At 42.2% G+C, this 22,873-nt stretch overlaps 1 protein-coding gene across 4 annotated transcripts in view; it reads right to left on the bottom strand.

The window, feature by feature from the left end:
* Positions 1–22,873, bottom strand: part of CSGALNACT2 (chondroitin sulfate N-acetylgalactosaminyltransferase 2) — a 94,641-nt gene that overhangs the window by 29,072 nt on the left and 42,696 nt on the right. Inside the window, exon 1 of one of the 4 annotated variants that reach the window (XM_068255479.1) lies at positions 3,492–3,553. The exons of the other annotated variants lie outside the window; for them this stretch is intronic. The gene's annotated coding sequence lies outside the window, so the exon portion shown is untranslated. Of the gene's footprint in view, positions 1–3,491; positions 3,554–22,873 lie in introns of those variants that run through there. 4 annotated transcript variants of the gene reach the window in all.

Here is a 22,873-nt window from a genome sequence, read left to right as displayed (position 1 = left end):
ACATACTGAGCCCGATACGCATCAGTTTGATCTTGTGGATGTCTAGTGGCTTGATTAACTAAGCTGCGCAGCTTAATGAGTGCAGAGAGTGTTATAATGGCCTGCGCACGCTATGCTGCCATAGCGTGCGCAGTGAAATTACGATGTGCTTAGATATTGTAAAGGGCACTTTCTTACTCTTTAAGTCAATGGGAACCTTTTTTTGGGGGGGGGGGGTTATTTTACTGCAGAGGACCAATTACCTCATTGTGCTCTTTTGCTCGGTCCCCATTTCGCTGCTCTTTATGCAGCCTGGCCCCCAAAATCTGTTTTTTTGTTGTTATTTTTTTACCAGTTCGGTCGAATATTGCAGCACGAGAGAGGAGGCAGAGCTCATTCCCCCTGCTCTGTCACTCCTCTGTGATGCGCTGCCATCTCCTCCCCTTTCACTGCCCCGAGTTGCGCTCCCACTGATGCGCGGCTCCCCTGCTCTTACAAGAGCGCGTAGAATCTCATGCGCAGATTCCCTGTAATACAGAGCGCACACAGTGAGGAAACCGGCACAGTCACTACAGAATGCGTGCGCGCGGTTCTATACATATGCGTGCGCACGTGCTCACAGCCGTGCACCCCAGATCTCTCTCTCGCGCTATTTTATCGGCGCTTGAGAGAGAGAAATCAGAAAGGAAGAGGCTGCCAACCCGGAAAGCAAAGGTCGGCAGCCATCTTTGAATTATTAGACCTCGATCCAGGCAAATATTAAGTGACCCAGGGGCGGAGGAGCGGCGAAAATGACCCCAGGTAATCATATTCTTTATTTGCAAGACAACCACGTTCTTAAAAAAAAATTAAAAAAAAAAAAAAAAAGTGATTCTCAATGGCTTTAACGAGCGCTCCACCGAACCCGCCCGGCGGGTCCAATAACTTCAAAGTACGAGATTCCTGCACTTTGATTGGCCCTAGACAGGCAGCCTACAGAGCCACTCAAAGCGCAGGAATCTCGTACTTTGAAGCTACTGGACCCACCGGGCTCCGGGCAGGTTCAGTGGAGCGCTTGTTGAGAGTAACAAAGTGCCCTTTACAATATTTAAGCACAGCGTAATTTCACTGTGCACACTATGGCTTCACAGTGTGCGCAGGCCATTATAACACTCTCTGCACTCATCAAGTCAAGTGACACAGGGCTTTAGGAAAGAAGAGACAGGGCGGATCGCCAGTGGCTATAGAGAGAAGACATGCCAGCAGACAGCTGAGTGTAAGCTCCGCTGCCTACAGTCCGCACAGGCCAGGAAGGAGATAAATGGGGGATTGGGGGAGACCTAGGGGCTTGGCAGGCAGTGTGCAGCTCCACAGATTTTCAATAGATTTCATAAATGTCAAAATAAAATTGGCTTCCCCCTAAAATTGGCCCAAGACATACGCTACACGATAAATACATAGACATATGACTATGGTAGGGACTGAGGGACAGTTTGTGACAAGACAATATAATCTGTACAGCGCTGCAGAAGATGCCAGCACTATATAAATACTAATAATCCTGTTGGACACATTAACCAGTGTAAGCAGCATGGCAGCTTTAGGGTCCATTCACACTTGAGCGGGAATCGCGCGATTCCCGCTCAAGGCAAACCGCTGGCGGTTTTTAAAAACTGCTAGCACATGTAACACTATGGCAGTGTTCTCACTGCCGCGTTTGCAGTTAGCGTTAACCGCAAACGTGTTTTCGCTCCCAAAACGCTGCAGCGTCCAGTGATTTTTCCATGTTAATCGCGGAAAAATCACTCCTGCAAAACGTTAGCGGTAATCGCCGGGGTTTTGCAGTTTTAGGTGTGAATGAAGCCTTTGGAATATCAGTCAAGATGCCCTTTACTATGTCACATAGGATATAAAAAGAACAATAGATAACAGACATGTACATTTCACAGCATTTGCGCATTACAATAGAAACTTTTGTCTATAAGAGGAGGTGGGATGTTGTAGTCTGCAGAAAGTAAGTGCAAGACCCCATTCTCCTAATAGGAGGCACTGGAGATCTCAGTACAGATCAGTCAGTCAGTACATAAGCTACAGTCCAAAAGCCAATTTAAATTCACTCCATCATACACAGCCTTTTCAATAGCAATGCTGTTTCCAGAAAACAAGTTAAAAAAAAACTAAAAAAAAAAACTGTATGGGATGAAACCACATGGTCACCAGCGCTGCACAGTGTGAATGAGGCCTCAGTGAATGGGATCAGCACCGCAGCACAGAGCAGCATAGGTGCTCCTCCACACTTTTCATCCATCTAATCTACCACTTCCTTGCACTGTGTGATTTGCCTTCCTAAAAAACAAAGGAATTTACAATAATTCAGCTTTAAGTGAACATCTGTGGTTACCCACAATGCACTGCTACTGAATATGCAAATTATCTCTTTATGCCCCCAAAGCCAGGCTAGCATCCAGAACTGCTGGTGTATAGCCAGCCTATATAGCTTTCAATTTACAGAGCCATACCAACCCCACATGCAGACAGCTTGTTTTGGACTTTTGGTCCTCTTCAGTGCATAGCAGGGATTGATATGGCTCTATTGGATAAAGGTGCCCATACACTCGTCAGATTGGCAGCAGATAGATAAGAAATGCATCTGATGATCTATCTGATGCGTTTTTAGAACATTTTTTACCAGGATAGAATTCCAATAGATTTCAGTTTGAAATCTATTGAAATTCGATCTGATGGCATTTTTTTGCCATCAGATTTCCATTAAGGCCAATGCAAACTGATAAGCAATCTCATCAGATCGACCTAAATTTTCCACCCTGCAAGTTCGATGGAAATCCATCGAAATCGATCGAAATCGGCCGTCGATCGGTCGATTGGCCAACCGATTTGCAATCGATCGATCGATCGGGATCGATCGGTCGGCCAGAAAATCGGCTGAGTGTATGGGCTGCTTTAGTAGGAGGGCTTTTCAGTCTCTTTTAGTCCCCAACTGCTGTTTTTAGATCTTTCCACATGTGATCTACACACATACACATATATGTTCATATCAGAGCTAGAGTAAGGAGTCCAGCAGGCAAGGGGTCTTTAAAAATGACATCTGCTACCCTAATCGGGATTCCACATATATCTACAACACGTACGTATGGCAAACACTATGATCAAAATACTTCACACAGCAATGTTCATGCAAGAAGCGAATGGTGTGCACAATAAAACAATAATCGGGCCAATGTAATCTATCTATAATTAATAATCAGGAAAGCTGTAAAACAGCAAGTCTTGTGGTTAATCTGTTTTTACTGGTTAGAATTTAAGATTACCCTGAGAACACCACTCACATAGAGCAAGAACACCACTACATACACTACAGTCAAACAAAAGACAACATTGTTTCCCATGGAGAGACAGTACAATGAGCAATACAATGTGTTGCTGCCTATTAAGTTTATATGGAGATGAGAACATAAGAAGTTACTGTCTACAAAGTACTAAACTTCTTCTGGAGCGCAGATGACCCAATTTACCTCCAGTGGTCTTTGTATGCCTCTCTCCCAGGCTGTGATCAGATCACTACTAGGGGAAGTGTGCCTGCTTCTGCAGTAGCCACTGCTGCTGATGTAATTCAACTCTACAGCAAGCTAGGGAAAGTGCTGTGTGAGCATTTCCTCACACAGACTATGACCACAGGGACCGCTTGGGGAAGGGATTAACCCATTTCATCTTCTCAAGGGCCTAAAATTCACCCACACAATAAGCACCATACACAGCTAAATGAGTGATCCAGCCTAGAACAAATGACAATAAAAATATAATAGACAAGACAAATGATAGCAAACTACATAATCAGATGTTATGTACAGTGGAAACTGCACATTGCCATATTCTTCAGTAACCAAGACCGCAGCAGATGTCAGTGGAACTGACAGTAACCTCTGTTGGGCCCCTGAGCTTCCCTATTGGTGTGTAAAGCCACCCATTAAATTCAATAACCCATTGGGAGGCTAGAAAGGTCAAAAAGGAGGGACTTGATCCTGACACTGGCGTACTTTCTCCTGACACTGGCGGAACTCCTCCTGGTACTAATAGAGTACTGGTTAAAGACAAGTGTTAACATTATTATACTTCTCCCATGTACAGCTCTAGACCAAACATTGTTTGTCGTGGAGCTTTTACTGCAGTAACTGTTGATTTGGTAATTTATCATTATAGGTTTAATTTATAGCTTCTAAAGCCCTAGATTATGCAGTTTTTATAGTTATTTCACAGAAATACAATCATGAAAAATTCTGGATTTATAAATCTTTTTGCAACACAGAAATGTAAACTTAAAGAGGAACTCCAGTGATATATAGTAGAATGTAGTTAATTATCCTGTTTTCAGCATCAGAAACACTTAAAGCTATACATTTATGTATATTGGGATGTAACCTCGCCCTCCAAGCCTAGACTGTAAAAAGAGTTATCAGGGAAAAAACTACAAATGAGCTTTACTCACCTGGGGCTTTCTCCAGCCCCTTGCAGCCGACTGTCCCACGCTGTCACCACCGCTCCCTGCCGCTGTCCCGCCCTCGCCGCTCGGTATTCAGGCCGACCGCAGGGGCCTCTCACCTGGTCATCTGCTGCATAAATTATAAGACAAGCCACAGCACTCATGGTTTTCCCAGGCAAAACCTCTGACAACTCAATGCCAGCCGAATGGATCACCAGTTCCAGCAGCAGCACTTTTAATCTCACACCTTGTGCTGCATTCCTACTTCCTAGTAACTAGAAAGGCTTCTCATAGTGTAAAACTGTATAGTTTATTAAAAAGTTTAAAAAGGTAGTGCACTCACATTTCCAAGATAAAAACAAGCTTATCACAATGCAGACTCTCTCATGCCGACCAAGCCACGCCTGTAGCTCCACCCAACGCGTTTCGTACATCCGTAGTCATCAGGGGCTGGAAGTGTGTGGCTAATCGGCTATTTAAATATAGGTTTACACTTATCCTATGCCCAATGAACATCTAGCCCATTCCATCATGGCTCCCAAAGCATTTCCGCCCATAGAGGCCGCCTACGGCTTCCGCCGTCAGAATTCCCATTACAAGTACGTGTGCCCACACTTGGCATGGCCGCTAATATACTTCCTCCCTTATACCTCCTTCCAGTGTCCGCTCCTATATCCCCATCTCTAAGTGCCATGTCAGACTGGGCGTAAACTTAAGACGTCATCGGTTCGAGCTCCCATTATCCAGAGTCCAGACGTGTAGTCAACTCCGCCCTTTCGCATCACATAGTGGCCATCCAATAGTTTTCAGAGCAAGATACAGCTCTACCTTATGATTGGTTAAAGGTTTCGAGCTTAAAGAAAACCTGAACTGAAAATTAAAAGTCAAAATAAGCATACACAAGTCATACTTACCTTCCATGTAGTCTACTCCTCAGTGTCTTTCTCCTCTCCCATGTCCTGTTTGTTCATTGTGATCAAGGGAATTTTCCATCCTCCATTTTGAAAATGGCCATTACCCATAACAGCTTTCTGGTAAGCACACAGTTAAACTGTAACATCGCCCACTTGAGCCATAGGGAAACATGGACATTACCTGGTAAATCAGTTTTCCTCTCAGCTGTAACTGACAGCAACTGATATTTTTCTGACAGCAACTGATATATTTCAGATCTGACAAAATATTGTCAGAACTGGAAGGGATTATTGTCAGAAGAAAATGGTAATCTTCTGAGAGGAACTGATGGTAAGGTAACAATGTAATGTTCATTTGAAGTTACCTCATGTGTTTTTTTTAAATATTTGTACTCAGTACAGGTTCTCTTTAAGTATAACCATAATGTCTAACAATATTATGCATGTGCATAACAGCGATTTTAGGCAGCGCACTGAGGACTTAGTTAAGAATTTATTGAGCGCAGATAAGGAAGTTGGTGAGGTAAAAGTTGGTCGATTCCAGTGTGACTGGCAAGATTATAAAAATAAGCAAGCCTACAAGTGGCAGGTTGAGCAGACTAAAAGAAAGGAGAAAGCAGAGAAAGGAAATGACAATAACGATGGATCTGATGTGACACATCAAGGTGAGTATCATCCAGAGAGGAATATGAGATATGGAGGAGAAACGGGAGGGCCCCAACATGTACAGATCCATTCCCCGAGAGTAGATCATAGATGGGAGGGAGCAAGCCCGAGGCCACAACGTTCCAACTTTGGCAGAGGAGAAAGACAAGGTGGGCATCAAAGAGATGGTAGATATAATGGTGGACAGAGAGGATACCATAACCAACCTAGGACCCCAGGTTATAAACCTCCTCCAAACTTTCAGAGATTCAGACGAGATGGAAGACCCCAAAATACACAATATGAAACTTCTGAGTATGCAGCAACGCAAAATCGTTTTGATACATTTAATGATGTTGGGGATCTGGGATGAAGTAAGAAGGAAGCAGGTGGGGGAGGGAGAAGTGGACCCTGGGGGAGGAGGCAGAAAGAGAGGAATAGAAGAGGATGCAGAAGGGGGAGAAGAAAAAAGAAGAAGGTAAGAGGAAAAGGTATTTTTTATATCAGTAAGATTGAACTAAAACCAGAGGAAACGGCCATTTTGGATAAAGGTTTAAAATACGCCCCAAAACAGGGATTGGATAAGTTTGGGACATACATTAATGTTCAGAAGTTTGTGGGAAAACTGAACATCAAAAAATATTTTCTATCAAGGCCCCAACAGTAGGACCAATGTGGTGACTGAGTATGCACACGCCAATTAAAAGTATAGGTCCCTGCTTAACCCAGGAGGGAACAGTACTGGGAGCACGGTGGAAACATTTAAACGCCTGGTTACGGCAGACCTGTAAAAATTGCAGGATCAGAAGAGGATGGGGAACTCATAACGGCCCTCAAACTAACAGAGAGGTAATCTTGAAAGATGGACTGGACTTAAATATTATTAATGATGCAGAATTGAAATACCTTATGATTGATTCACCAAGAATACCTGTCATTTACCAAAATCCAAAAAAATTCTTAAAATTTTAGATAAACCCCGGGACGACCTATTATAAGTGGCATAGAGTCTCTTAATCAGAGGGTGGGGGGAATACATGGATCAATTTTTGCAACCCATCGTACAGAAGCTCCCACACCTTATTAAGGATACTAAACAGATGATCTGGGAGGTATATGACTAGACAGTGAGGATTTACTTGTGACGGCCAATGTGGCATCTCTATATACCATAATACCACATGACATGGGACTGCGGGCAGTTGAAGTGGCCTTAATGGATGATGGAGTTTTGAAAAGGGAGCAAATTCTGTTTATTTTGCGTCTTTTGGAATTTGTGTTATTTCATAACTATTTTTGGTATGCAGAAAACTTTTTCAGACAGGCTACTGGATGCGCGATGGGGGCAAAGTTTGCCCCTAGCCTACCTAACATTTTTATGGGAGAATGGGAAAGGGGTGTGTCAGCAAAAGTAGCCCTGTAAAAAATGGTTTCTTTATATAGACGACCTCTGTATTATTTGGAGTGACAGTGAAGCAGAGTTTGAAAATTATTTACAATGGCTGAACTCCAATTAGAGGGGGATTATGTTATCAGCAGAATAAGGCTTGGGCAGAATTTGCTTCCTTGATTTGGACCTGTATAGAAAACATGACAGATTGCAGATAAGGACATTTTTTAAAAAGACTGATAGAAATGGATATATTCCTTATTCTAGCTGCCACCATAGAAATTTGTTAACAAACATAAATTGGTTCAAAGCTGTGGACAAGGGCTTGAATAAGGACAAAAACTTTTTATATTGGTATGAGGCTGATGATATTTAAAAACTCTTTCTCAGCCTATATAGCTGAACCTGTGAATTTACGATACCTCTGTGTCAGTCCAATTCCCAGGTCTGTGAGCAGGGAGTAAACAAGGATCCTTATCTCAGCTAACAACCTTTCACCCCATTAAGATGTTCTGTTTTACTTAAAGGGATTCTGTAGGGGGGGAGGGGGGAGGGGGAAAATGAGTTGAACTTACCTGGGGCTTCTAATGGTCCCCCGCAGACATCCTGTGCCCGTGCAGCCACTCACCGATGCTCCGGCCCCGCCTGTAATTTCAGACTTTAAAGTCTGAAAACCACTGCGCCTGCGTTGCCGTGTCCTCGCTTCCCCTGATGTCACCAGGAGCGTACTGCGCAGGCACAGACCATACTGGGCCTGCACAGTATGCTCCTGGTGACATCAGCAGGATCGAGGACACGGCAACACAGGCGCAGTGGTTTTCAGACTTTAAAGTCTGAAATTCCAGTAGTGAACCGGAGGCGGGGCCGGAGCATCGGTGAGTGGCTGCGCGGGCACAGGATATCTTCGGGGGACCATTAGAAGCCCCGGGTAAGTTCAACTCATTTACCCCTGACCCCCCTACAGTATCCCTTTAAGGCATCTCAATGACATGTATTTATGCTTTAAAAAATTTCTGTTTTCCCTTTTGATGTTGCATGTATATAGCTGTCTGTACCACCAGCCTGCATACTAACATGATGTAAGCCCGACGAAGGCTGCAAGGCCAAAAGCTTGCTTATTCTTATTCATTTTTAGTTAGCCAATAAATGGTATCATCCTGATTTAAAACTTCTTGCTTATACCTAATGCTGGATACACACGATGCGTTTCCGCGTTCGATGCGTCCGTCGATACGCATCGATTCGATTATTTCTGACATGTCCGATTCAAGCTTCGATGGATCGTTAGGTCGATTTGCCATATTTTACATGGCAATCAACCTAAAAAATCATCGAAATGCGATCGGAAATAATCGAATCGACGCATATCGACGGACGCATTAGACGCGGAAACGCATGGTGTGTATCCAGCATAAGGGACAAATGCATAGGATTAGAAGAAACGGCTCGGAGATTACTGATTACAGGGAACAGACAGACATGTTGATTGATAGGTTTGCAGAAAGGGGGAATGGAAGACACAGACTGACCCAGATAAGAGATGCCACTGAAAAAAAAATCGACAGAGGACAAATGTTAACGTATGGAAATAGCAAAAAGAGAGTACAGACTGGGAATTATGATTATGCGATTCTGCTAGACTACAACTCAAGGTATAATGAGGTAGAGCGAGTGGTTAGGAAACATTGGAATGTTCTGAAGGCAGATAACGTGTTGGGCCAAATATTACCCATGCAGCCACAGTTCATATACAGAACAGCTAAGAATTTACAACAAATCCTGGTCCCTAGCTTCATTGATGGCCCTGAGTTTAGAAGGGGTTATCTGGCCAGCAACAAAGGCTTTCTTCCATGTCGGTATTGTGCAGGATGTAGGGAAGCACAGGGGGCTAAGGGGCAGTAGTTTATGGGAAAAGTCAATGGTAAGAATTATGAGATTAGAGATTGTATTACTTGCAATACTCATCATGTGGTCTATATGTGTTGGTGTCCATGTGGATACCAATACATAGGTAGAACAACCAGGAAACTGATGGAACGTATTGGGGAGCATGTACAGAATATTAAAAAGGGGAATACTGCACACAATCTGTGTAAACATTTTGCTTACCTAGTTTTCTGCGGAATAGAAAAGTTGGGGACAAAATGGAGGGGATGTAATAGAATGAGGGAACTGTCCAAGATGGAGTCACGTTGGATATATGACTTGAAAACATTACACCCGAGGGGTCTTAATATTGAATTTGATTTGACATGTGTTATGTCCAATGATTAGTGGGCAATGTGGGGCAGATGTATGCCCCCCTTTATATCTTTTAGTTTGGCTTTGGATTGGGACATACATGTGCCCCATAAAACAACATTGGGGAGGTAAGGATTTGAGAAAGTATTTTTGGGTGGATGGTGTGGGTCCTCTCTCTTAGTGCATTGTTTTCTGCCTTTGGTGCATTTTTTCTGGTGTTTCTGTGGGGCAGATGTATGCCCCTGTTTAATATTGTTATCACTGCGTTAATTGCCATATTGGGGAATACATGAGCTCCACAGACACGTATGTGTTAACTAAGGATCTGGAAAAGAACTTTGGGGGGGATGCTGTGGGTCCTCTTATAACATATTACCTCTGCTGTTTTATTGCACTAATTCTGCTGTAAAGAAAAAAAAAAATTAATATTGTGGCTGCCTATTCTGCGATTATAAATTGTGGAGTTGTCGTTTATTAGTACTGTATAACTTAGCCTATGTAAATCGGGGCTTGAGGAGTGGGCTTTTAATAATTTTGTTCTAATTCAATCTATGCTCATGCATAATATTGTTAGACATTATGGTTAAGAAGAAGAACAGAAAGCAGAACCCATCTGCACCCAAATCATACCTCAATGAGTCAAAAAATACAAAAAATTAGATAATGGACTAAAAAATTGACTAAAAAAAAATACTCGTTTATTAATATACATTAAAAAATAAATAAAATATTATATATATATATATATATATATATATATATATATATATATATATATATATATATATATATATATATATATATATATATATATTTTTTTTTCATACAATTTAAAGGTCTGAGTATCTGGGCAGCTAAGGGAAAAATATGTTATGGTGCTTCAATAATATTATTACTTCTTTTAACATGGTATCAGCATAGTATATCTTACAACATAATCAATGATATCTCATATGAATCACCAAGAGAATTTCAGGAGGTCTCAATCCATGAGGACTATAGAAAACAGAGTCCTTGATGTAAAAATTGCAGGGACGCAGGGCTATGTAATGGCAAAAACCAGGTTGCATTAAAGTCCCGGTCTACAAGCAGGCAACTGTTGATGTGCAGAGTTCCAACAATGAGACACAAGATGCACAGGTTTACAAGGTGGTAAAAAGACAGCAGAGAGCTAATCCTCAAAGTTCCTGTCCATAAGCAGGCAACTATGGATATGAGAAACTCCAGAAGTGGTCATGAACACAACCCAAGGTGCACAAATTGTACCAGGTAGTGAGAGGTCAACAATATGCTGGTCCTCAAAGTTCCAGTCCAGAAGCAGGCAACTGTTGTATAGCAACCTAGTCAGGCATTAATAAAGATGACACGATCACAGCCAGGAGCTGGCCTCACGTTCCTGTCCATAAGCAGGCAACTGTTTGTGGATATGATGGTTAAATGCTGTAGCAAAAAATGTGCATAACAGTGTCCACAGTCAGTGTAGCATAACGCATATCATATATGATTTTCCATGTATCATAGCAGAGTTGTAGCATCCATAGGCTCAACATAAATCAGTAGGACTCCATATGAGTAGATGTTATATAGTCCCAATATGAGGAAAAAAGGAGGCCTCAATAGTGATGTAAAAAATATGTATATTATTGCAGGCTTACGTATCCTTGTACATATTGCTGCCGTCATGAATCTCCTGATTGAGTAGTGCGTAGGTGATGCTGTAGTATTAGAAGTTTCTTAGGGGAGATGAAGCGTGGCGTCCCTCAGCTGCCCAGACCTTGTCTACCGGTTTCACCGAATGATTCGGCTCCTCAGGACACAGACCGCCAGGCAGGTATGTCAAGGCTAGTCTCCGTGCGCCTTAATTGGCGCCTACGCCGAGGCCCGGCCCGCGCCACTTCCGTTGGCCTCAGCGTGGTCCGTCCAGAACTGATGTAACCGTGCATGCCCAATGCGTGCGCGTCGTTCCGGGCCGTAGCCAGGCAACAATAGGGGCAGGGCAAAGGGCTGGACAAGATACAGTATCACGCTATGTTTTTTTTCGTTTTTTTCTTTTTCTTTTTTGAGTGGTACTACTACAAGAAGAAGCACTTTGGCACATGAGAGCGCAATACCACTGGAGAAATAATATCTCTAAGCATAGGTCATAAGCTACAGAGAGAACATGGCAGTCAAAGCCCTTTCACAAAACAACCACCACATACTGTATAGTGCGATGGTTAAGGGCTCTGCCTCTGACATAAGAGACCAGGGTGCAAATCTCAGCTCTTCCTGTTTAGTAAGCCAGCACCTATTCAGTAAAGAGACCTTGGGCAAGACTCCCTAACACTGCTACTGCCTGAGTGCGCTCTAGTGGCTGCCTTGCAAGCGCTTTGAGTCCGACAGGAGAAAAGCGCTATACAAAAACTGAAATTATTATATCCATAAAAAAACATTTGTGTGAATTTGTAAGTATGTTATTTTTTTAAAAAGAAAAAACACAAAGCTCAACAAATACTCAACTAAAAGCAGAGGCAATTACTGTTAGCCGTAACATAATAGTAGATTATACTACAGAAGAGGAAAACATCTGTAGTGCATCATCCATGTATGCCCCAGTGGTGTAGTTCGCAGCTGTGTGGTGAGTGACTCCCACGGGTACCAGCTATGCAGCAGGTTCACCACTCAAAACAATAAACAAGCAGCTGCAGAAATTCAAGGTCTAGACTAGAGTAACACGTCTCACATCCATGCCAATACAGCTAATCAGATGCTACTACTCAAGAGGACTCAGCAGTGGAATGTGAGCCACAGTCATCCTGCAAACTAAATAGTTTACTGTTACTGTACTTCATTTTAATGCTTTTTTTAATAGTTCTTTAACCTGTAAATCTCATCTTGCTTTAGAATATTTCACGTCTAAGTTTCAACCTGGAAGACAGTAGGAAGAGCTGCAAGAGTGTGACACCTGCTTACAATCCAAAGCGACATGACATTTTGTAATTTGTTTATCTTCCTTCAAAAGCACATTGAAACTACGGTATAACTTGCGCAATCTCATGACGAGAATGTTTAGCCCAGCTGAGTCTTTAATATTTTTTTTTTCAGTTTCTTATCATTTCAGACTGACAAAATGGTACAGTGCCACTGGGTGGGACACGGGCCTACTTATATGGCAAAATGCCATTACTTCTGCAGGATCAACATGCTTATGAAAGTAAAAAGTATCTGCAACAGGATCCCCGCAGAGATGCAAAGCGCACAGAGATGCTGTAGCTGATAAGCCTTATTTTTGCCCGAGAAAGCGGGTATATCCCACGAAATGTGTCACAATGTGAGTTATTTTTCAATAAAGTAATTTTCTCTGAAACAGACCCTTAGTGTCTATCCGGAGGGAAGTCCACCACTGCCTTCCTTTTAAAATGTTTTTCATGTATTTTATTGTTGGGCGCCTCTGATTTTTTCATTGATCATTGCATTTCCTTGGTGGAAGGGTGCTATCCCCTCTTTCCTCTGCTACAAAGAGCAACTATTTATCCTTAGTGGGGTTGGGTTTAATCTCCCCACCTGCCTAACCAATGGTTGCCTTTGTGAGTATAACTCCATTTCATATCATCAGATTACCTTCATTTATTTACATACCACACTATATTGGGCTCTCAGTCTTGTTTTGTGTTTTTCTCTGTCCTTCATAGAGTTCACAAAAGTCATAAGACTGATTGCACAAATTAGAAAGTCTACATATAGGGGGCATAAGGGGCAAGAGTGGTGGGGGATTGATGACCCATAGTGTCCAACGTTTGCAGTTCAACCTAAGCCTTCTGCTGAGCCATTGCTAAAGAGGTAGTAAGGCTGTATTGAATACAGGCTTACAGCCAAATGACAATGACACACTACAGAAAAACTGGTTGGGAGCCCCTGCGTTGGCCATCTCTAGGAGCAAAGACTTCCAGAGCCTTAGTCTCCTGCAGTCCATTTAACAATATGCAAAAACACCACAATATCAGCCATACAGAGCCCCCGATTCCAGAAAAGGAAAAGATTTCTCATGGGAAAGGGGGTATCAGCTACTGAATCCTTGGTTACAGTTTCTCTGTAACAGAATACATTTACTGATAGGCGTGTGAAAATGGTGGAAGATAGGAGTTACAAAACACTGTGAAAGGACAATATTTTAATATGTAGGTTTGCAATTTAAAACAAAAACATCCCTCTGAAATGAGGTAGAAGCACTGGGAATAAAAAAAAAAACAAAAAAAAGGTGAAGTTCAGCTCAATGGTCCACAAAAATATCAAAAATCCTTATTAAATACAAATCACACGACATAAAAAGTTCACTGACATATTTCGGACGCACACTGGTAGATGTAGACAAAAGATTTCCATCATGAACTGTCCCCTACCATGTGAATGAGCCCTCAGATGTGTAGGAGTACACGGTTTTATCATTCACTATATAAATACAATCCTGGGAGACCACACACTTCCGCCTATGAGCAATCTGTAAAACCAATGGACCATTCCCATACCCAGACTGACAGCAGGACATAGTTTTGTTTTCCACAAAACAGTAGCACTCATAGATAATCCAATGCTGTGGCCGGCAGACATAGGGCTTGATTCACAAAGCAGTGCTAACCTAGTTAGCACTCCTAAAGACTTTTGAGCGTGATAAGCATTGCACTAAGTAGGTTAGCACCGCTTTGAGAGAAAAACTCGTGTTGCATGCGCAAAGTCCGGTGCACGCGAAACATCGCATATGGTTTAATGGCGTTGCGCGTGTAAACTTTGCGCGCGACATTATCGGAATTACAGAGGTTCTGCATTACCTTCTTATGAGAGAACAGAATCTAGAAGATATATGTGCCTGTACCAGGCCTTAGTTATACCCCCATTTACACACTTTGCTTTGTTGGCCAAAATACTCTGCAATCTACATACATCTGAAGGAGAAAGATATTTCCTTTAGATTGTAAGCTCGGAAGGGTAGGGCTCTCTCACCCAGTTGGGTTTTGGATTTTGTTACACATTTATTCACATTAATTATGTCACTGTTATTACCAATTCAGTACTTTGTACCAATTCTGTATTTTGTACTAACTTTGTTTTTTGCTTATGCTGGGAATACACGGTTCGTTTCTGGCGCTCGAGTCTCCTCTCGATCGTTTTTGGCGCTTGATTCTCTTATCTTCCACTCGTTTTTCTCATCTTTTCCATTCCCTTCTATCAGAAATCGAGCGGCGAAAGGATTGAAAGAGATCGGACATGTTGGAAATTATCTATCGAACCATCTAACCACCTCAAAAACTAACCGTGTATTCCCAGCATTGCTCTGTACAGTGGCAGGGATGTCGATCTCCAGTCCCTGAGGGCCGACTTAATCAGGAAAGGTGTGGCTCATCAAGCAAAACACATTTCTCAGTTCATCCTAAACACTGGCATGGATACTCCCCTTGAGGACTGGAGATGGACAGCCCTGACCTATGGCAAACTGGGACAGCTGTACCTAAACAAGGGAGGGGAACTTTAATACCATTTATCATTGGCATGCAATGCTGTTTTATCATGACTGCCTTGACATTCTGTAGGCAGTACACACCTTCATCCAGGCATTAAAAAAAAAAAAAAAAATAACCTTTGTGTGTCAATTTACTAGACTATTGACTGACGCAAGTGGATTTCCCGCAGTTATACACACAAATCTCCTTTATCCTGTCAGTTGACAGTGGGACCTGCAGACAGTGACAGTTCCCACACACTGTCCGAGAAGCTATTATTGCCCTATAGAGGAGAAAGGGGAGACACAGCACAAGGCTCTGTGCTGTCTGAAGGGACACAGCGGTTGGCTAAAAATATTCAGCCCAACAGACTGGGAGATGCCTGAAAAACCAATCACAAATTGCCACCATTCACTGTCAAATGTCTGTATACACCCTAAAGTGTAGACCTTTGGCTGGTATATGAATTGCTAAGAATGACAAGTCATATGTACATGGTAGTTGAGGAGCAGATGTTTGCAGAGGCCCAATGCATACGAACATGGACATTTGCCCACAGGGATTGGGACTCAATCATTTGGGGTTGAGGCTGTACAGAAGGGTTGCTAGCCTATAGGCTAGCTGCACTTTTTGTTTCTATGGGGAAGAGGTGCAATGGCGTGGTCCACAACAAAGTGGTTTAGGTTGTGTAGAAGAACAATGGCCTGTGCTTGGAGGAGTTTCCAAGTCCGGCAGGCAGATGTTTCGGCAACGCCGTACGCATACGAGATTCTTAACAGAGGCAGCTCCGAATGGCCGCCTCAGTTGAAAGTTATTTCTATTAGTCAGGACTGGCTTCCTTGTCGCCTGACTCCTAACAACTGGAACAGATAGTATTCACTGAATAACTGTATACTGCTAAAAACCCAACTCCTGGCACATATGTAAATATACCAGAGAAATCATTGTTGAGCTGGAGAGGCAATCTGCGCTGTACAGAAAGGCAGAAGGCTTCTCCTGCCCGGCAATGATCTCTATTGTCGATTACGAAAGCAGTACCTAGTTGTCCTGCTCTCAGGGTAAAAGATTCTTAAATATGGGAAACTATTTAAAATTAACTTTGATGTATCTAACAATAGGAAGTGATATTTTGATGTGTGGAGATTAATCCCACTTTAACAGCAAGGTGTATAGACGGGGCTGCTGATGGTTGGTTGCATGACGGTACTGCTAATACTGTAAGTAGGCTACACGCCTAGGTTCTCAACGTGTGGTACACGTACCCCAGGGGGTACTTTTGATGGTTCCAAGGGGTACTCGGGCTTGATAAACTTAACCAAGAATAACACATTTAGAGTTTTAGAAAATGATAAATCTAAATGAAACAACACCAAATTAGTGTTTTAGCTAATTAAAAGCAATAGCAAATGCTTGGAAATTGTTTAGAACCAATTATCATGTACTACGATGAAATATATATTTGTCAAGGGGTACTTGTGGTAATGTTCACTATGCTAGGGGGTACTTGGCGAGTATAGGGCTTTAAAAGGGGTACATGCCAATAAAATGTTGAGAAACACTGGGCTACAGCACTGCAAGTCTATGATGCAGTCTATGAAGCTGGTGAAGGGGACTCTGAAAATAAACTTATAGGGTATCAGCTAATCTACTATAGACACAGATATTGAAGTCTAGAACTTGGATTTAAAATTCTAAGAATCAAACTGAAGCAGAGCCATAGGATACCCAACACTATTGGGAAAGGTACTTAGTTTTGGGCAGACGTCCTGGATGGAGTCATGTACTGGCACAAAACATCTCCTGCAGACTAAAACATGAGCATCCCTGCCAAAGCCTGCACTGTGACCAGTGAGGAGCTAAGCCAGCAGGTCTGTTTTATGATTCTTCACTTTTCCATACCATGAAAAAACACCTTTATACCATTCTAAAATTATTTTTTCCTTCAGAATCAGCTGGAAGTGTTTTTCAGTTCCGTAAGCCGTCTGTCTAGTCGGTCTTCGGTTCAGTAACCATCATGCTTTATATAGGGCTGGCACATTTTCTGCGCTCCTTTACAGAGATCATTGAACAATGTACATATATGAGGCCTCGTTCCCAGTGGCCAGTGCAATGCCAACATAGCTAGATTTGTATTGCTCAATGCAGGACGAAGCTATGCAGCTGCCAATAACACTACCCCTGTCCGTAGTACTTGAATGTTAAAGAGGGATTGTCAGCCACAAAATCAAATCCCATTTACCCACTGCTCTGTGTTTAATATGCATCCTGCAACCTTACCCTGTATTACAAACACTCCACTCAATTCAGAAATGTTTCTGCTGTAATACATCTTATCTCAGTCAGCCTAGCTCTATTTTCGCTATTGCCGACAGAGAGGGAGAGAGGAAAGCTTGTCATCTCCCCTCCCACATTCCTGTTCCTCGCTGATTGGCTGAGTGCAGTTCAGTGTGAAGCTGAAATATGATCTATGCATGTGCTCTCAGGTGTTCACAAAGCAAGCTAGCTATGACAGAGCAGATTCTAGGAGGAAAAAAAATGTAAGGGAGGAAATGACATCAGGATTGGCTTCAGTCAGAGGGAAGCAAGATGGCAAATGCCAGGAACAGAATTCTCTTTATTTACTATACAAAATTCACTAAATTAAAATGTGGACAGTATAATACATCTGTTATATAAGTAGAGCAAGTAGTTATCTACTTACATATGTGTTTTTTTTCCCTGGTGCAGTATGGCTGACCCTGCTGCTTTGGTCATTTCTGTTCCATTTTCCATCATTTTGATCAAGAAGGCACAAATGTCATTAATTTTGATTGGATTCATAGTTATTATTGGCTAAGTTCACAGTGGGACGTTATTGTACTGTCTTATACAGTCATTATAACAGAGGTTACCGCACTGCAATGTAAACCCTATGCGATGTTCACAGTGCAACGTTAAAGTCGCGTTGTAAATGTTGCATTTATTGTAACACACTGCTGCGTTACCTCTAAACGCAGACATTAACAGATACAGGAAGTCATACTTTTCATTGCCTGTATGCTCCACTGTATCTACAGTATGCAACAGTAATGCAGTGTTAATAAGCGTTGCAACTTTTTTGGTGTATTGCGTTGTAATGTTGAGTTGCGACTTTAACGTTGCATCACAATGCAACGTCCCACTGTGAACCTAGCCTGATTCTACTGTCTAATCAGGGGTGATTAGTTCCATTTCATCCTAGCTGAGTCTAGGAACCATTTAGCCCTCACAGTCCTCCTGATGATTCCTGTAGTGGGCTATGTGGCTACCATCTCTACAGTGCAGTACATCGGATCAGAGATCTATAAAGAAAATCCCTCACATTATATGATGTACAAAACTGCGCACATTATCATATTTAATTGAGGCACCAAGTTTATATTCCATATGTGTAATCTCGGCACACCTGGGGTGGAGGGAGAGAATGGGATGCATCATGGGAGTTGCCCTTGTAGGGGAGAGAAACAATGTGGGAATGCATACTGTGAGTGGTACCTGGGGGTAGTGGAGGGAGTACAAAGTCAGTAAGAGTGATGCACGGTACACACCATGCAATTTTCCCATCAGATCAATGGGAAAATATCACGTTGTTAATTTTCAGCAATCTACTTCCAATTGAGAAGTTGTTGGTGGGTGATTTGCAGAGAAAGGAAAGAGACCGGTTTTGGGTCCTAGGGAGTAGGGAATATTCAGTGTTACTGGGACCTGCTCCAATAAATCAGCCCATGTATCTAGCAGACCTCAACATGAAGGACCACTGCAATTAGATCTATTTCTAAAGAAACACAAGCATTGTAGTGAAACCCACCATTACCGACATGAAAAAGCTCAGAATTGCCATAATAATGTGCATAATCAACACAATGCTGTGAGGTAAATCAGACAATAACTGCCTTCTCTATTTTACATAAACACGTACTGGAGATCTTTAGCTTTCATGTAAAGTGACATGTAAATATGTTAAAGCAATTTTGCCATAAGAATGTAAAACATCTGCTCAGTAATGCATAACACATCTGGGTGCAAGCATGCTATTTATTTACAGCTCTCCTGATGTTTCTTGCTAGCTGTGCAGCTTCCATTTCAAAACATGGATTTTCACTTCACTAGGAATGAGAATATTATTATTTCTTTATTATACAATTGTACATAGTGATTACCCAGGTTGCAGTTCTTTACAGAGAGGACTGGAGAACACACAACATTTCTTGCCCCTTAGATGATGCTAAGAGTGAGGCCGGTTTCACTACTGGCAGTAGCGATGTGGTGCATCGTGCCCGTCGCTCCGCCAAAAGCAGGCCTTCAAGGAACACAGCGTTAGTACACAGTGTTCTCTCTCTGGCATTCGGTGAAACAGGAAGTGACCCGCGCTTGCGGTCACTTCCTGCTTCGGGTATGAGGAAGTGCACGGAAGCGCATTTTAAATACATGCTTTCTGCGCCGACCAATTTTTTTTTTAAAAAAAACCTGCGTCGCCATAGACTATCGACTTCCGGGCAATGCAGATTGCCGAAGGATCCACACAGTAACGTAGTTCTGTGCTAGTGTTAAATTGAGCACTTCCGTGGCAGCGTACCACAGTGTGGGAAGCATGAGTTTCCCCATAGGGTTTCATTAGGCTGCGGAAGCAGTGCAGCAATTTGCAGCACCGCGCCAGCGTGAAAGGGCCTAAAGGTGTGTAATCACTATCGCCAGAAGCCTTGAGGACCAGATAGCTAAGGTGACAGTTCCAGGCATGAGAGACACAATGCTTGACTACAGCTGAGCAAAATGTACTGTTCAATGCAGAGGGAAGGCAGGCGGATGCCATGGTGTGCAATGGAGCTGCTTGTAGTGGTTGGGGAACAATGTACTCATTTGTCATTGTCATTTAAAGATCTGGAATACCAAATCTTTAAATGACATCAGAGATCAAATGCACACATACTAAAGTCATGGCCGAGACAGTTCCAAATAGTTCAATACCTCTACTAAGGTCAGTTTGGGTGGAAGGCAAGCAAAGTGTAACTCTTGTCACAGAAAAAGGATGGTATAGCTTTCAATGGTGCCAGGTTGAAATCAAAAATGGAATAATTTTGGAAACCTGATTGAACAGAGAAAAAACATACTTATTCCATGCAGATAGCATCTTTGTTGTGATCTATACATAGGACAGTACAGAGCCTGGCCCTTGACGATTGGCAAGCATGCATGTTAAGATGGAGATAATTGCACAGACTATTCCTGACCTGGTGACCCAGCTATGACCAAAATTCATGCAGACCCTTTAGTAAGCAATGTTTACAGGTGTGCACAAATGTGCTTGCTCCTGTGCAAACCTCCAGCACTGTCTGCTGCAGAACTAATTGGTGAAAGAGAATATATGTTCCTTGAGATTGATTTTTACCATTAAAAATACTTTTCTCAGTTCATAGTGACAAATACACCCTGTATCATTATATCCTCACCATAAAAGAAACCATAAAATGAAGAAAAAAAAAAAAAAACACATATATCCAGGCACATCACCTCTAGTTAGGACATTTAAATAAGTTAAGGAAAGAGGGGTGCTAAAGGGGGTGTGGCCAGAATAGCAAAAAAAAAAAAAAGATTAACCCTTTGCACACTTGCATGCAATTGTTCAAACAAATGCATTCACAGATTCACTCATCCAGGCACCACTGTGGTTCCTGGATGAGTGATTCTAGGAACCATAAAATGCCACACATTGGCCTCAATTCACAAAGATCATGCTGGAGATAATAAGGCAAGAGAAAACTTACCTCCACACAGGAAGAGAGTTATCTTATTTCTTCATTCCTTAAATTACCTCCTCTGTAGTTAATTTACCTCCTCTGTAGTTATTTTCACACGCAGTTAATTAACCGCCTGTCTTTAACTCTGGAGTTATTTTAAGGATTGGAGAGTTAACTTAAAGACAGAAGAGTAACTTTAGGTTTGCCTGAGGTAAAATGTTTCCGGAATACTACATGCCTTATCACCATGGTAACAACTCTAGAAACGTTATTAAAGACAGGAGATAAGCTTAGTGAATTGAGGCCAATGAAAGTCTAGTCAGTCTTGGAAAAAAACAAACAAAAAAAAACCCAGAACAATATTTATTTAGGCGTCATAAGTACGGACAAAGTTATTGCTGATTACACAGGTACATTTAATCTAAAGGTCATAACTTCTCTGGTCCATAAAGGGGAAACAAGGTCTATATGTGAAGTGTTTTTAAGAGGCCCAATCAGGCCATTCTTGACTGAATCAGGCAACAATTGTTAGTCTGTAGTTTCTCTGCAAAAGATGGCAGCTGACTGTTCCCTGTAACATTGTCCAGTCACTTTTGGTAAGCTAGCACTGGCCTTGTGCAGGTCCGACTCCCCAGCCTCCCCATTCCTCACTGACATGAGGCAACTAAACTTACTAGCAGTCTCAACTAGCAACGGTTGGAAATGGCGATTTCATCTTCTGATTGGTCCAATGCTTCTAAGGCCTCTTGCACACTGCATGCATTTCCGATTCAGATTCTGCTTTTTAATCGTTTTTTACATCCGATTCCAATTTTTAATCTTTACTGCATGCTGCGTTTTTTGATCCGTTTTCTGTTGAATGTATTCAGGGAAAATCGGAATTGAAAAATCAGAAACTGAATCGGAATCGGAAAACGGATTTGCAGTGTGCAGGGAGCCCAACTTCTGTAATTGGGCTAAAATTACTGACTTGCGGTGATGGGATATTTCCCAGAAAATCTGATTACCGATTGGAAATGCGTAAATGTTCAATTCCGCAGAATCTAAATGAGCATCCCTAGTCTCAGCCAACCAGTACAAATCGCCGGCAGAACTCACAATGGTGTCTGTTGGCTCTGCTGTGCTAAGACTGGGTTCCATGGCCACCCAAGGTTATTATACATTCCATTACTGTATTTAACATTAAATACAGAACTCATGGTATGTATATAGAGTGGGGTATTATACTGTATTATCTAGGCCTATTTTTAACATTGAGTCTCAAGCAACCAGAAAGCACACTTATCTGGCATCTGCCGATCCCCATCGGTGCTGGATAACCAAGACTCCACTGTATTCTTATGTGAAAGCATCAGCAGAAGCTCAGGGGCCCAAAAGGAATTGAGAGTTCACCTTTTAATTTAAATCATTTATACCTTGATATTATTCATAGTAAGAGATGAGCTCTGCAGGTTACTACAGACAGTTACATAGGAGCTGTATGATACTAAACAGGGCAGGAGCTATGTGTAACAACGCGCTGTACAGCTGCATGCTCCTAATAATGATGCTGGGATAGATTGACAGTAGAACTTTATCTCATACGTCAAAAAATCTGGCAGCCACATAGAGAGAACCAATGGGTCATACAGAGCCACAGCCTGGGCACCTGTAACTATGCCACAGTGCAAAATGCCCTGTCATATGTATATGGAGAACCTTCTGAATACCAGACTAGTGACTAAAGCTACAGAAATCTGCACCACGGTCTCCTATGCCAGGCAAGGTTTACCACCAATTTTCCCAATCATTCACCCCTATGGATAATCATGTAACAATTATTGGAGAACAATGTACATTGTAGCCATTATCATGCAGCACCCACATGAATATATAACCATGCAGTAGTGTGAACTGCAGTACAGAACACTCAGCGTCACAGAAGATGCTGGCGCTATATCCATCAATAATAATAACATGGTGTATTATAGAACAAGAAAGATGAACAATAAAACGTCTAA

Source organism: Hyperolius riggenbachi, chromosome 10, assembly GCF_040937935.1.
Source record: "Hyperolius riggenbachi isolate aHypRig1 chromosome 10, aHypRig1.pri, whole genome shotgun sequence".
NCBI classification, from domain to species: domain Eukaryota; kingdom Metazoa; phylum Chordata; class Amphibia; order Anura; family Hyperoliidae; genus Hyperolius; species Hyperolius riggenbachi.
This window is presented reverse-complemented; position numbering and strand designations above follow the sequence as displayed.